Here is a 14,819-nt window from a genome sequence, read left to right on the forward strand (position 1 = left end):
AAAGGAATGGACATTCTAGAACTCAAAAAAATGTATCTGAAAGAAAAATTCACTGCATAGGCTTAACCACAGACTATTCATTGCAGGGGAAAGATTAGTTTTGGAGATTAGACAAAAGAAACTATATCTAAACCAAAGCTCACAAAAAAGAAAATAAGACTAAAAAAATGAATACAGCCTCAGTGGCCTGTGGAACAATATCAAGTTATCTAACAAATATGTAATTGGAATTCTAGAAGGAAAGGGAAAAGATATTGGAGAAAAAAAAATTAAAGAAACAATGGCCACAAATTCTTCAAGAAGCTCAACTAACTCTAGCCTGATAAACCTAAGAAAAACCACACCTAGGCACATCACAGTCAAATTGCTGAAAACTAAAAAGTAAGTGAAAATATGTAAAGGGATCAGAGAAAAAAGGTACATTACATACAGATGAACAAGAAAGATTGCTCACTTCTCATTAGAAATAGTGCAACCAGGGACTTCCCTGGTTGCTCAGTGGTTAAGAATCCACCTACCAATGCAAGGGACACGGGTTCAAGCCCTAGTCCGGGAAGATCCCACATGCCACATAGCAGCTAAGCCTGTGCACCACAACTAGTGAGCCTGCGCTCTAGAGCCCGCAGGCCACAACTACTGAGACCACCTGCCACAACTACTGAAGCCCACGTGCCTAGAGCCTGTGCTCTGCAACAAAGAGAAGCCACCGGAATGAGAAGCCCACACACCACAACGACGAGTAGTCCCTGCTCTCCGCAACTAGAGAAAGTCCACATGCAGCAATGAAGACCCAACGCAGCCAAAAAATAATTAGTTAAAAAAAGAAATAGTGGGCTTCCCAGGTGGCACAGTGGTTGAGAGTCCGCCTGCCAATGCAGGGAACACGGGTTCGTGCCCTGGTCCAGGAAGATCCCACATGCCACGGAGCGGCTGGGCCCGTGAGCCATGGCCGCAGAGCCTGTGTGTCCGGAGCCTGTGCTCCACAATGGGAGAGGCCACAACAGTGAGAGGCCCGCATACCACAAAAAAAAAAAAAAAATAGTGCAACCAGATGACAATGAAATGACACCTATAAAGCACTGAAAGGAAAACATCATTGACCTAGAATCCTACATCCAGAAAAAATATGCTTTGAAATTGGAGGCAAAATAAAGACACAGTCAAATAAAATCTGAGAAAATTCATAAATAGTAGACCTGCACATCAGGCTTGAGGAAAATATCAGGCAGAAATTTAGATCTGTGAGGAATGAAGAGTGCCAAAAAATATATGGGCAAATATAAATGACTTTCTAATTTCTCAATTTCTCTAAATATTTGACTATTTAAAGCAAAGATAATAGTTTCCTGTGGGGTTTATAAGATATGTAGAACAATTCATCAGGGAGACATAATTTAAAATGTGTATGCAACCAACAGCAAAATTTCAAAAGAAATGAAGCAAAAACTAGCAGAACAAAATGAAGGAATGTGTAAGTCTACACTCATAGTTTAAGATATTAGCCCTCTTCTCAGTTATCAATAGAGTAAAAAAAAAAAAAGAAGCTGGTATTATTAGAAAGAGATTTGAACAATACTGTGACAAGTTTTATTTTCCAAAAATGTCCTCAGCAGTATTTACAGCCTCACATGCTCTTCCAGAACCTCATCACACCCCCATCAAGAGTTAGAGTCTATTGCCTCTCTTCTTGACTGGATAGACAGCATTCTGTGACTACCACTACAAATAGAACATGGCAGAAGTAAGCTGTATGACTTCCAAGGCTAAGTCAAAAAAGGCAATATACCTTCTACCTGGTTTTCTCCCTCTCTCATAACATGCAACTTGAGTGCTTTAAACCAACAGCTCCCCTGAGCCACCATGCTGCAGAGGCCACATAATGAGACCACATTAAAATAGAGAGAGATGCCTAAGTAGTTTAAGATGATTCCAGCTTCCAGAGTCCAACCCAGCCCCAACTAGCTGATGCTGAGTGGAACCTGCCTTTGAGATGTCCGAGCTGATGCTGGGTGGGACATAGTAAACTGTTCCCACTAAGCCTTGCTGAAACAGCAGAATTTGAGCCAAGTAAATGTTGTTGTTTTAAGCCACTAAATATGGGGGACATATGTTGCATAGCCATAGATAACTGAAACATCTTTACCAGCCAGCATGATCTGACATTTATAGAACACCATCCCCAAACAACTACAGAATATTTTAAGTACTCATGGTACATTCATCAGTATAGATCAGATATTGGGCATAAACAAGTATCAATGAGTTTAGAAGGATTAAGTCATATTAAATCAAAAATTAATAAAGGGGGAATTCCCTGGTGGTCCAATGGTTAGGACTCTGTGCTTTCACTGCCATTATGAAAGTCATAACGAGGATAATACCTCATGACTAAGAGGGTTTTATCCCAGGAATGCAAGGTTAGTTGCATTGAAAAATAAACCAATACAATTCACCACATTAACAGAATAAAATGATTTCCTCAATAATTTCCTCGATAGAAGCAGAAAAGGCATTCGACAAAATTAACACTTTCTTGATAAAAAAACTCTCAGCAAAATCGTAACAAGAGGAAACTCCTTAAACTTATTTTCTTATATTTCCCCTATATTGGCAAGTCTCCCTACTTTAGCCCTTATACTCCTAGAGTCTATTCTCAACAGAGCAACAAAGTTATCTTGTTAAAATACAATTAGATTAATTTAACTCTTTTGCCCAAAACACTCTGTGGCTCCAAATTTTGCTTCTGCATTTTGCTTGAATTAAAAAGATATTAACTTAGTTATGTATATCATAATCTCTAAAACAAGCACTAAAAAAATACAAAGAGATATAGCAAGTCAACAAATTAAAATGGATTACCAAGAAAAAGAGAAGGTAGGAAAAGGAAAAAGGAACAAAACTAGAGGGGACAAGCAAAAAAACAAATAATATAAAGGAGACTTAAATACAACCAATAGTTACATTAATGGTAAATGATTTACATACCAATTAAAAGACAGTGATTATTAGATGGGAATATCAAAATATTTTTAATAGACCCAATTACTCGTTCTCTACTAAAAAAAAAAGTCACTTTAACAGTAAAATAGAAGCATTCTTATTATAATCAAGAACAAGTGAAATATGCCTGCCAATTTTGGAAAAGTTTGCCAGTGCAATTGGGAAAGAAAGCAAATTTAAAAGTACGAATATTGGAAAGAGGAAGAAAAAGTAACATTACTTACAGATGACATCATTGGGTAGGTATAAAACTCAACAAAATAATCTGAAAAGCAACTAGGATTTATAAGAAAGATTAGTAGAGCAGTAACTACAAAATAAATAAAGCTCAATATTTTCCTACATTCCAGCAATAATAAATTAGAAAATAAATTGAGTTCCTAACAGCAAAACACATATCACCTAAGAGTTAAACTCAAGAGAAATGTGCAGAATCTCTGTGAATAAAACCACAATATTGTTATTGAAGAACATAAAAGAAAGCTTGTCTAAATCGAGAACTATATCATGTTACTGGCTCAGAAGACTTAATATTATCAAGATGTCAATTCTTCCCAAATAAACAAATAAACTCAGTGCAATCCCAGTGGGTTTGAGGATTTATTTTTGGAAACGCAACAAATGATTCTGAAGTTCATCTGGAAGAATAGTAGATGAAACTAAGTGGGAGATTTCAGAAATTATAGTAATGATAGGACTTTGTCCTACTAGAACATAAAATATATTAATATATAAAATAATAATTAAAATATTGTAGTACTTCCATAAAAACAAGCAAGCAGTGGAAGAAAATTTAGAGTTTAGAACCATTTCTTCATAAGCATAAGATTAATTTGTTAATAGTGGCATCTTAAATCAGTGAGAAAAATTAATTAGTCTATAAATGGTGATGGGAGTACTTGACTATCAGTTATGGGGAAAATAAGCTACATTAATATTCATACTCAATTCAAAACAAATTCCAGACTTATTTGAGATTTAAATAGAACAACAAAATCTATACCACTAAAGAAATATATATGTGAATATATAATCTTGGTGTGTTAAAGAAAATGATACCCAAGGTATACAGGAAAATATTAAACTTGCTTTATATTTATTCTTATAAATATATTTTTATTTGGCAAAATAGTACATTGAAAATAAAACTAAAACATGCAAATGACTGAGAAAAATACACCTTTAAGAAAAAGCTCATATTAATCCATAGAAAGTTGACAATGTCACCAAAAGAAAGCAAAAATCACTAACAGACAGTAATAGAAAATTCTCAAAAGAAGCTATAATTATTTGCCATGTAATAATGAAAAGTGCAGCTTAAGGGGCATACCATGTTAGAATATGAAATACGCAGATCTCTATATATGTATTAGTAAGGGTATAGGAAAATAGACTGTACTAGTGGAAGAGTAGTATAGATTTATATAACTTTTTTGAAAAACAGATTGGAATTCTTGAAATTTTGTAAATATACCATCTAAGGGAGTTAATCCTAACAAAACAATAATGGAGTCCTCTAAATGGATATTCACGGTACCTAATTATAAAATGCCACAGAAAAAATGGCTCTACCCACTTTTTTGTTTAGAAATCAAAGCAGCAATGAAAAAGAGAGAGAGGTCATCTTTGGTAAAGCTAGGAGATACCTGTAACTTTGAACTGTAATATTTGAGAAAGAGCTACCAAATGTAGGGAAAGTCAAACAGGGATGTAGGGCAATGCCTAAAGAGACAGCTGTGGGAGAGGATCTCAAACGAATCAGGCAGAGCACAATTAACAAGGCACAGGGCGCAACATAAGGGGCAACACCACAAGTCTTGTCTGGAACAATGGGAACAGGAAGCCTGGTCTTTAGAGGAAGCTTCTCCAAACCCCATAGAATGGGCAGAGGAGGTAGAAAAGAACAAGGAAACACACATTTTTGAGAGAAGTAATATGTCCTTGAGGAAGGTTGAAGGAAATAGATCTTGAATTGTGAGCAGTCCAGAAACTGCTGATTTCTTTGCACTGGGGAGAAATGAAGGTTAAAACAGTACACACACACACACACACACACACACACACACACACACTGCTGAGCCATAAAGAGCTTTGCTGTGAACCAAAGAAAGTTACTGCTTCCCTGGAACACTGCTCTAGTCTCTTCCCTGAAGAAACCTCTCAAAAATAACTGGAAGAATTCACCTAATTCACAAAAGTAATAAGCAAAAAAGGATCAGCCAAGTATGTATGCAAAGTTATTTCAGGGAAAGGAAGAAAAATGTGGGAAAAACACATGGCAGGTGATGAACACACACCAGAAAAATATGGCTACTGTTCAGATAAAAATGATGACCAAATATATGGTCATAAATATAAGGCACCTAATGAATCAAAGAGCTTAAGGCAGAGAACTGGAGGAGATGAAACACAAGCTGGCAGACTTAAAAAATAAAGGAAAAAAAATCCATCCAAGAAATCAGGCTACATTAAGCAGCACAAAGAGCCATCACCAAAATCACACTAAAAGAATAGAAGAACAGGATAGAGAAAAACAAAGTCATAGATGTGAATTACAGACAAAAACAAAATCAACACAAAATGAAAAGAACAAAAAAATAATTTAAAGACATAATTTTGAAAAACCTAAAAGACTTAAATCTGTAACTTGAACTAGCAATCTGTAACACCGCCCCCCCCAAAAAAACCTTTCATGCAATACGATCTACATTAAAACATATCCTAGTGATAGCACTGGACCTCAAAGATGAAAAAAACAAAACAAAAAACTTTGGGCATGCAGGCAAAATGATTAAGTAAGCTACAATTTGAGACACATTCCTATTTGTTACCCCTAAATTTCCTCTTATTTCTGGCTGTATAACCAACCAGCTAGACACTGCATCTCCTAACTTTCTTTGCAGTTAGTTAGGGTGGCCATATGAGTATGTGCTGGACAATTGGATACACACTAAAGTGAAGTGTGCAAAAGAAAAGCTGCTTTCTCTGAATTTTGCCCCTTTGCCTCTTTTGCAAGCTGGAATGTAGATGTGCCAGCATCCCACCTTTAATCTTGGGGGTGAGAATAATGCGCCAGGGGACAGTGGAGCAACAAGACAGAATAAATTGCTCCCTGAATAACTATGCAGCAGTTGCTCTGATACCTTAGATCAGCCAGATTGATAGATGAGAGAGATATAAAGTTCAATCTTATCTCAATCATTGTATCTTATACTTTGTTACAGTATCACATTCTTCCTCATACCTAATACAAAGAGAAAAATTAGAGTGGCTTCATACTTCACAACAATATTCAATGCTGGAAGACTAAGATATGATACTTACTGTCTTAGTTAGGGCTGCTCTAGCAGAATACCATACACTGGGTGGCTTATAAACAACAGAAATTTATTTCTCACAGTTCTGAAAGCTGGCAGTTCCAAGATAAATGTGCTGACAAATTTGGTGTCCAGTAAGGGCCTGCTTCCTGGTTTGTAGATGGCCATCCTTTCACTGTGTCTCCCTATGGCAGAATAGGTGAGGGAGCTCCCTGGGGTCTTTTTCACTACAGTAATCCCGATCATGAGAGCTCCACCCTCATGACATAATCAACACCCCAAATCCCTACCTTCCAATACCATCACATTACAGATTAGGTTTCAACAAATAAATTTTGAAGGGACGCAAACAAGATCCAATCAAAAAGCTATCACAAGGGGCTTCCCTGGTGGCGCAGTGGTTAAGAATCCGCCTGCTAATGCAGGGGACACGGGTTCGAGCCCTGGTCTGGGAAGATCCCACATGACGTGGAGCAACTAAGCCCGTGCACCACAACTACTGAGCCTGCGCTCTACAGCCCGTGAGCCACAACTACTGAAGCCTGTGTGCCACAGCTATTGAAGCCCACGTGCCTAGAGCCTGTGCTCTGCAACCAGAGAAGCCACCACAATGAGAAGCCTGTGCCCTGCAACAAAGAGTAGCCCCCGCTCACTGCAACTAGAGAAAGCCCACATGCACCAGCGAAGACCCAATGCAGCCAAAAATTAAATAAATGAATAAATAAATAAATTTATTTTAAAAAAGCTATTACAAGATGCAAACTATTATATATAAAATGGATAAACAATAAGGTCCTACTGTATAGCACAGGGAACTATATTCAATATCCTATGATAAATCATAATGGAAAAGAATATGAAAAAGAATGGATATATGTACACCTGAATCACTTTGCTGTACACCAGAAACTAACACAACATTGTAAATCAACTATACTTCAATAAAATAAAATTTTTTTAAAAACATCTATTACAGATAATAAGAGAATTTAATAAAATGCCTAAGTTAAAAATTAATATAAAAATAATTCCAGTTATGGCTTTGATAGACATGTTTATATCAAACCAGACCTCCCTACGAAAACAAACAAACAAACAAAAACCTAGAAAAGTTGGATAAAGTAAAAACTACATCTGTTTGAAAGCATAAGAAACGATCAAGGCAGCCAGGACTTGAGAGGTAAAGCTCTCCAAGAACCAAGAAGCATGTTGAGATAAGCCCCAAATTCTGCTCCCCTCTTCCCCTGAATGCATCTGCTGATTCACAAGCAGTGTAGAGTCTAGCATCTGAGAATCGAGCAGAAGGGGGCGGCTATGAGGCTAGAAGCTGAATAGAACTTTCTGTGGTCTCACAGGACTAAAGGGAAAAACCTGGAATTCAACAAGACAACTAAGACTTGAGAATCCAAGATCTTCAGAGGGAATGGAAATATATTAAGATGAACCCAACTTTCAGCGATGCAATTAACCTCCAGGAATTTGCTCATTTGTAAATAATACGGAGCTGAGAACATAGGAAGCCAAGCAGAAAGTTGCAACCAGGATCCTATATCCGTTTGGTAGGGCTCCCATAGCAAAGGACCTCAGACTGGGTGGCTTAAACAACAGAAATTTATTTTCTCACGATTCTGGAGTTTGGAAGTCCAAGATCAAGGAAGGTATTGGCAGAGTTGGTTTCTTCTGAGGCCTCTCTTTTTGTCTGGCAAATGGCTATTTTCTGCCTGTACTTTCACATGGTTTTCCCTCTGTGCATGGCTATGTCCTAAGCTCCTCATCGTATATAAGAACGCCAGTCATATTGGATTAGGGTTCAATGTAATGAGCCGTAATACAATATCTTCTAGCCAAAGTTTATATAGGAACATTTAATATTTGCTTCATAAAATGCAATATATTTTTACCAAAATAATGAGCAGGAAAAGCCTCCAGTACTGTGAGTTGGTAAATTCCTGTTAAGTCACGCAGTTTGTGGTATTTTGTTACATCAGCCCTAGCAAACTAATACAGCAAGGTATTACAAGAAAGAGATGAGCTCAGAAAAGAATTGACCACAGTGCAAGCAGGAATAAAAGGGAATACGTCCAGGAATTTGAGGACTTACAGGATTAGAGAAAGCAACTGCTTCTTGATCCCAAATGGTAAAATACATGATGGAGCAATAAATGCTGGTTAAAACTCAGCCTCAAGGCAAGGATCAAACCAAGGGTATGGCCATCATATTCATTGTTATCTTTGCTGAATAGGTTAAGGTGTCCCAGAGCAAGACTGTGATAACCAATCAATCTTTTCAGTGATAGGAAATGGCTTACAAAAAAAGAGATTCAGAGCATGATCTCTTTCATCTGAAAAGTGGAGAGACAGCTCAAAGAATCCTCAGCTCTCCTCACACCCATAACCCGGACTCAAAGAACAAGCATCAAAACCTTCAACAAATGGGTTATTTGGTAAATAATAGCAACAAGAAAGAGAAGGGGTGATATTTTTATATTCAGCATAAACTTCAAAGGCAGTATTTTAATCCAAGGAGTTAAAATGATTACAAAATAAGTTCATGAGGAGGGGTCTGTTTTGCCTGCAGTTGCATTCCTACCACCTGACCCAGAACACCTAGACTAGTAGCTGCTCAACAAATATTTGCTGATTGAAAGAATAAGTGATGAAAAGGCAGCCAGAAGAATGATGGCCTTTTCTTTGCTTGCTCCTCCTGGTCCCATGATGGGGAAGGAGGGGAAAATGGGAAGCCCACCTGAGCAGTATTCTCAAAAAGATTTGAATTTTGTGACAGTAAAGTGTGGAGTGAGCCTTTATTTGAAAACTTTGTATAAGACTAGAGGTTCTTTGACCTTAGCCACTCATAGGCAGCCTTGCCATTAATTTATTATTGCCTTCCTAGTTTACTTCTCCCAGAACTAGTCTGTGCACCTTATGAAGCCCACAAACTTCTATAATCCAAACCCTTATTTTTCAGCAGATGATGCTAATTCACTTTGTTACCGAGAGGATTGAAATTATTCAATGTAAGTGTTCCTATCGAATCCTGTTGTCATCTCAGCCCCTAAATTGTGAAGAAGATTGGGACTCTCCAGTATCCATACCATAAATAAGGACATGGCTTTATTTCTAAGGCAGCATATCTGGGTTCACATTTCTCTGCAAAGAGGACATTTTTACTCCTTACATTCATGTAAAATGTCTGTTCTTTTCTGAATTGAAAATTAATGCTTTGGGACTTCCCTGGTGGTGCAGGGTGTCCGCCTGCCAATGCAGGGGACATAGGTTTGATCCCTGGTCCAGGAAGATCCCACATGCTCTGGAGCAACTAAGCCCATCCGCCACAACTACTGAGCCTGTGCTCTGGAGTCCATGAGCCACAACTACTGGAGCCTGCGTGCTGCAACTACTGAAGCCCACACACCCAGAGCCTGTGCTCCAACAAGAGAAACCACCACAACGAAGGGTAGCCCCTGCTCTCCGCAACTAGAGAAAGCCTGCGCTGAGCAACAAAGACCCAACGCAGTCAAAAAAAATTTTTTTAATAATTAATTATTTTAAAAAAAGAAAATTAATGTTTTGGTTCTGTGGCTTGCACCTCCCCATCCTCTGCTCCTTCAGACTAAGAAGTCTTTCTCAAGATCTTAAATATTTCCAGATATAGAAAATTCCCCTTTTTGGCCCTGGTTGTTAGATTAAAAGCATTAAAAGTCCATGTGAACTACCATTACATATTGCATAGGACAGGGAACAAAGGCACTAGAACTTAGTTAAAATCATTCTGGAACATGGGCCAAAGCTGGAACTGCATCTCAAGGTTCTTAACCTTTCACCTACTCTGTTTGCAAACATCCTTGTTCACATTCACTTTCTTGATGTGCACCTTTCTTATGACATCTCTAATCACATCCTAGTTCTTCTAAGCCATGAGAGTATTCCAAAAATAATAATATTTTCTATAATTTTTTCATGCTAACTATCATGTATTCACCCAGATGTCACCTGGTCATATCCATCCCACAGGTAGCTAGGTGCAATGAGTTTAAGCCACCAATTCTAGTCTGCAGAAATCCAAACTTCTTAAGATCTCTTCTGCTCAGTTCCCTATTATGTCAATTCAGAAGTAAAACTCATCGTCTTCATTAATTCTCATAGAAAAGCCTCCATTCACATAAAACACAAGTTTTGCTGAATATATAGGGACAAGGAAGGATCTTAGCCTGCACCACAGAGCAAACATATTATCAACCATTCCTCTTCGCTAGAGTCCTTTCTAGCAATCCCACCACTAGGGATTCCCCTGCTGGCCCTTAACATAAGCAGCACCTAACTTCACATCTTTCCATAAATTTCTCTCTATTCTTACTCTTCTCCCTCTCCAGAAAACTCAGACCCTGGCGGCTTCACTTTCTCCCTCCAAAGCATTTTTTCCAGACAAATACTGCTTTGTCTTTTTGTCTTTGGGGGGCTGCACCTTTGATCTACTGAACCAGGATCTACTGAACAATCTCCCCAAATAATTTTTAAGCACACAAAATCACTGCCTTATAATTTAAGGACTAGGGGGAAAAAAAACCAAAAACACTAAAGCTGTTACAAATTTAATTAAATCCAAGCTGTAAGAATGACAGTTTGGTTTCATGCAGCACCTGAAAAGACTTCAGAATTATTTTGACACAGGACAAAGTAAATACTAGTGTCATTTTAGTAGAAGGAACACCAGACTAGGAGTCAAGGCTAATGTGTGACCTTGAGCAAGTTACTTAACAGCTCTGGACCTCAGGTTCCTAGGGGAAAATACTGTTTTCCCTACTTAACTCCAAGGACTATTTGAAGGATAAAATGAGATCATGTATGTGAAAACACTTGTAGGAGGAGGGGAAAATAAATAGCTCTCTACAACTGCTAGGTATTATTTCAAAGTCCTGCTTGGGCCTGGAAAATATCAATCTTCTGCATGTTACCAGTGTGCTAGTAAGGCAGCCTGTGGAGTTTCTCAAGAAGCCTGTAGGATCCAAGTTAGGCAGCTCATGGCTCAGGCTGAGTAGCCAGAGAGGGGAATTCTTGATTCAGAGCAGCATCTGTTAGTGATTAAGGTTTCAGAGGCATGTGCCTGAACTGAAGGCAATGCTACAGAATTTGTCATAGCAGCAGTCCCAGTTGTAAAACAGATTCCATCCTTAAAGTGGATATGAAAGGTAAACACGAGAGCATTATTCTGCAAAATCACATGAAACAAGACGGTGCTTGTTTAATGTCCCCCACGGCACACGCACAAGCACACGTGAGGGGAAACAACAACAGGCAGAGGCTTAGGTGAAAGAAAGAGATCCCCAAGCAACAACCACCACCATCAAACTCAGAAGAGCTCACTTGTATTCTATTAACTGCACATTATATTTGCAAAGTGGGTCTCTTTGGCATTCACTCTCTGACATGTTCTTCCTTGAAAACAAGTTTGTTCAAAAAAAAAAGAATCCCCATATCCAAAGATCACTATGAATTCTGTCTGTCAGAGATCGAACTACAGTTAAAGTAAGCATGTTTACTATAACTCAGAAGACATGATGGACTTTGAACAAAGTCCAACGATCTAGGCCTGGTGTGAAGATTGATCCTAGCACTTCTAGGTGGGCCAGGTGACTGAGAAGTTCTGAGAGTGATTGGGGCGAAAGAAGGGTGGAGGTAGAGTGAGACCCCAAGGTTTTTATTAGTGTTATTTTGTGAAAGTGTGTGTTTTCTAACTATAAATGGAGATGTATGTGTGTGCTCGAGTTGAACTTAGAAAGCTTGGAGAGGGGTCTGTTTAAAAATTTAAAGAAAAAGTCAAGACTAGCAGTTTAAGGTGGGTCAGAATTTACTGGTCAAGCTATAAATTTCAGGTATGGAAGGTATGGAAAAAGAAACATGATGTCCCACACCAGGGAAGAGTCCTGGTTTTTATGGGGAACACCTTGAACATACCCAGAAAATCAGCAACTCGAATGGCCTGGCTGGTTTAAGTTCAGTTTTTCTGGGAGCACTTGAAGAGAAAGCAGGGAGAGCTGTACCTATGCCCAAAGCAAGTGACCAATAAGAAAACAGAATAAGAAGCAAAAGCTGACTGTATGATAGATGGATCTAAGGATGATCTCAGTACAAGAAAGCTGCTCCAGGAAAGCAGAGCACTGAGCCTGTAGGCCAGTCACTGAGGCCAAAGGAGGAACAGAGGAGACGAACCATAGCCATTTCTATTTGGTTAGAAGGTTATTTGTTGGTTTGTCTGTTTGCTTGTTTTCCATCAGGAAATGAATGGTCACCTTGTAAACTAAATCTGGCCATAAACCACTTAAATCCATCTTACAGAAACTGCTTCTTTAGGTCATGAAACAGGCTAAAAAATAAAGTTGTGGAAAGTAGCAGAAAGATCATTTAACTAGGACTGAAAAGACCTGGGTTCTAGTCCAAGTTCTGCCAATCGCTGGCTGAGGTGGTGTTTCAGGTGGGGCATTTAGCTTATGTATCTTCTGGAAGCCTGCAGTGGTGGTGGGGAGAGGTTTAGTGGGAGGGGGTAAGGAGAGATGGAAAGATGATCTCCAAGGTTCCATCCAGTGAAAACAGTCATGGTTCCAGTTAGCATATAAAATAATTGAGGAAGTCTGGAAGGCTATATATCAAAACATTACTAGAATCTACCTCAGGGGAATGGGATTAGGGCAGGGGCAGAGAGACAAAAGGAAACAATTAGGGAACCCTTTCAGTGGGGAAAAATGCAAAGGGATAAGGGATTTTTAAGTGAAATATTAAATAAGAAAAGTTCTAGTTAACATATAAAATAATAGAGAAAGTCTGGAAGGCTATATATCAAAACATTACTAGTAGTCAGAGTATAAGCACGAACCAGGAGTGATGGGACTTGGGAGAGCCAACAGTGTGATTATTTTATTTCCCCTCTTTCTCCCCTGCCCTCCTTGGAAAAGCCCATGGTAGAGCCATTGGAAGCCAGTCAATTCCATCTAAATCCTCTTTGTCCTCTGGGGCCCAACCTTCCACACCTAGTGATAGGGGGAGGGGACACGGGAGGGAGTTGCCTGGGAACCTGCTCTGTAGCCTCCTTTGCAATGCACCGTCTGATTTTCTGGCACAAGGTGAAGAAAGATGAGCTTGGTTCTTGCTCCACACTGATAGTGCTACTTACCCTGGAGATTTCAGCATCATCACTGTGGCTTCTTACATCATCCTGGCTCTCCTCTTTGTCACCATCAGCTTCAGGGTCTACAAGTCTGTCATCCAAGCTGTACAGAAGTCAAAAGGCCATGTAATCAAGCTATTTTCAGAAGTTTTCCATAATTAAGAGTGACCCCATCAACAGGGGCCCGAAGCCCATCATGTGTTTCTTTCTGGTGAAAGATCTGGCTGTCTTCATGTGGCAAATGACCAATGTTAGTGCAGTTCCAATGGAATCACCCTTCTAATCTTTGCTGAACTGTAAGTTTTCAGTGTTCCAATGAAAAGTACAGACCCCAGACTGATTACTACATTGTGTCGTGAGAATCAGACCAAGTCAGTTGTTGAAGGACCCAAGCAACATTCTCTGGCATTTCCAAGAAAAAAAAAAAAGAAGAAGCACATGGAAACTAAAAATTCAGCAGTTACTAAATCACCATTGAACAGTTATAACACTGCACTTGTACCATGAGGGAATATGTCCAGTGTTCACTTCCAAACCCTTTTAATCTGATGTTTTCTCACCTTCTTTCTCTTTACTTTCCGTACCAACCTCCAGAATGTGTTAGATTGAAAAGGAATTGATATCTTTGAAATTAAAAGAATATGATTCAAATTAGTAAGTAACCAGAATCTCTAAGGATGGTGGAGCTTTTGCCTGTGGCTTGAAAAGGCAAAGGGTGAAGATAAACACAAAAATGAAAGACAAAACACACCTCTCCAGCTTGTCTATCTAATACCCAAGTATTGGGTTTTAAACCAATTTCTCAAAAGAGTTTTGTCCTTATTTTCCATTTAAGGAATTATGATTACAAAAAAATTTATTTGGGAGTGGAATAATGACTATCTAGTTGACTTTTATTTATTCCTTGGACTATTCTTTCCCTCCTCTGACCTCATCTCCCTGTCTCATATAATATGAGCAACTATTCCTATTATCATCTGCCTTCTCCCACCTCACTGATACAAATAACTTTCAATTCCATTAATAACTCATAGGTGATAATCCCTGAATCCCAAAATACCATCTGATAAATGAGATCGGAAAAAGAAAGTTGGCCCACTGAGCTGACCACCACTCCCTTCCCGCTACCACTTAGGAAATGAAAAGCTCCACCATTTGGGAAGGTGGTTTCTGTTTCGTTTCCTCTGGACATGAGTTCTGAGCTTGAGTACGAGAAAGGTGCTTCCTACCTTCTTGCCTACCTACCTCAAGCTTAACAGACAAGGCTGTGCTTTTCTTAGGAAATTAAATGTCTGTAATTTCTATAAAAATAATATTAGTAGTTGCCTCTGGGTAAATGG

The 14,819-nt window shown here is 38.7% G+C and overlaps 1 pseudogene; it reads left to right on the forward strand.

The window, feature by feature from the left end:
• The first annotated feature begins 12,192 nt into the window (after window positions 1-12,192).
• LOC116761138 lies at window positions 12,193-13,838 on the forward strand (annotated as a pseudogene).
• The last annotated feature ends 981 nt before the right edge of the window (window positions 13,839-14,819 follow it).

The sequence above is a fragment of the Phocoena sinus genome, chromosome 10 (genome assembly GCF_008692025.1).
Source record: "Phocoena sinus isolate mPhoSin1 chromosome 10, mPhoSin1.pri, whole genome shotgun sequence".
In the NCBI taxonomy this organism is placed as follows: Eukaryota; Metazoa; Chordata; class Mammalia; order Artiodactyla; family Phocoenidae; genus Phocoena; species Phocoena sinus.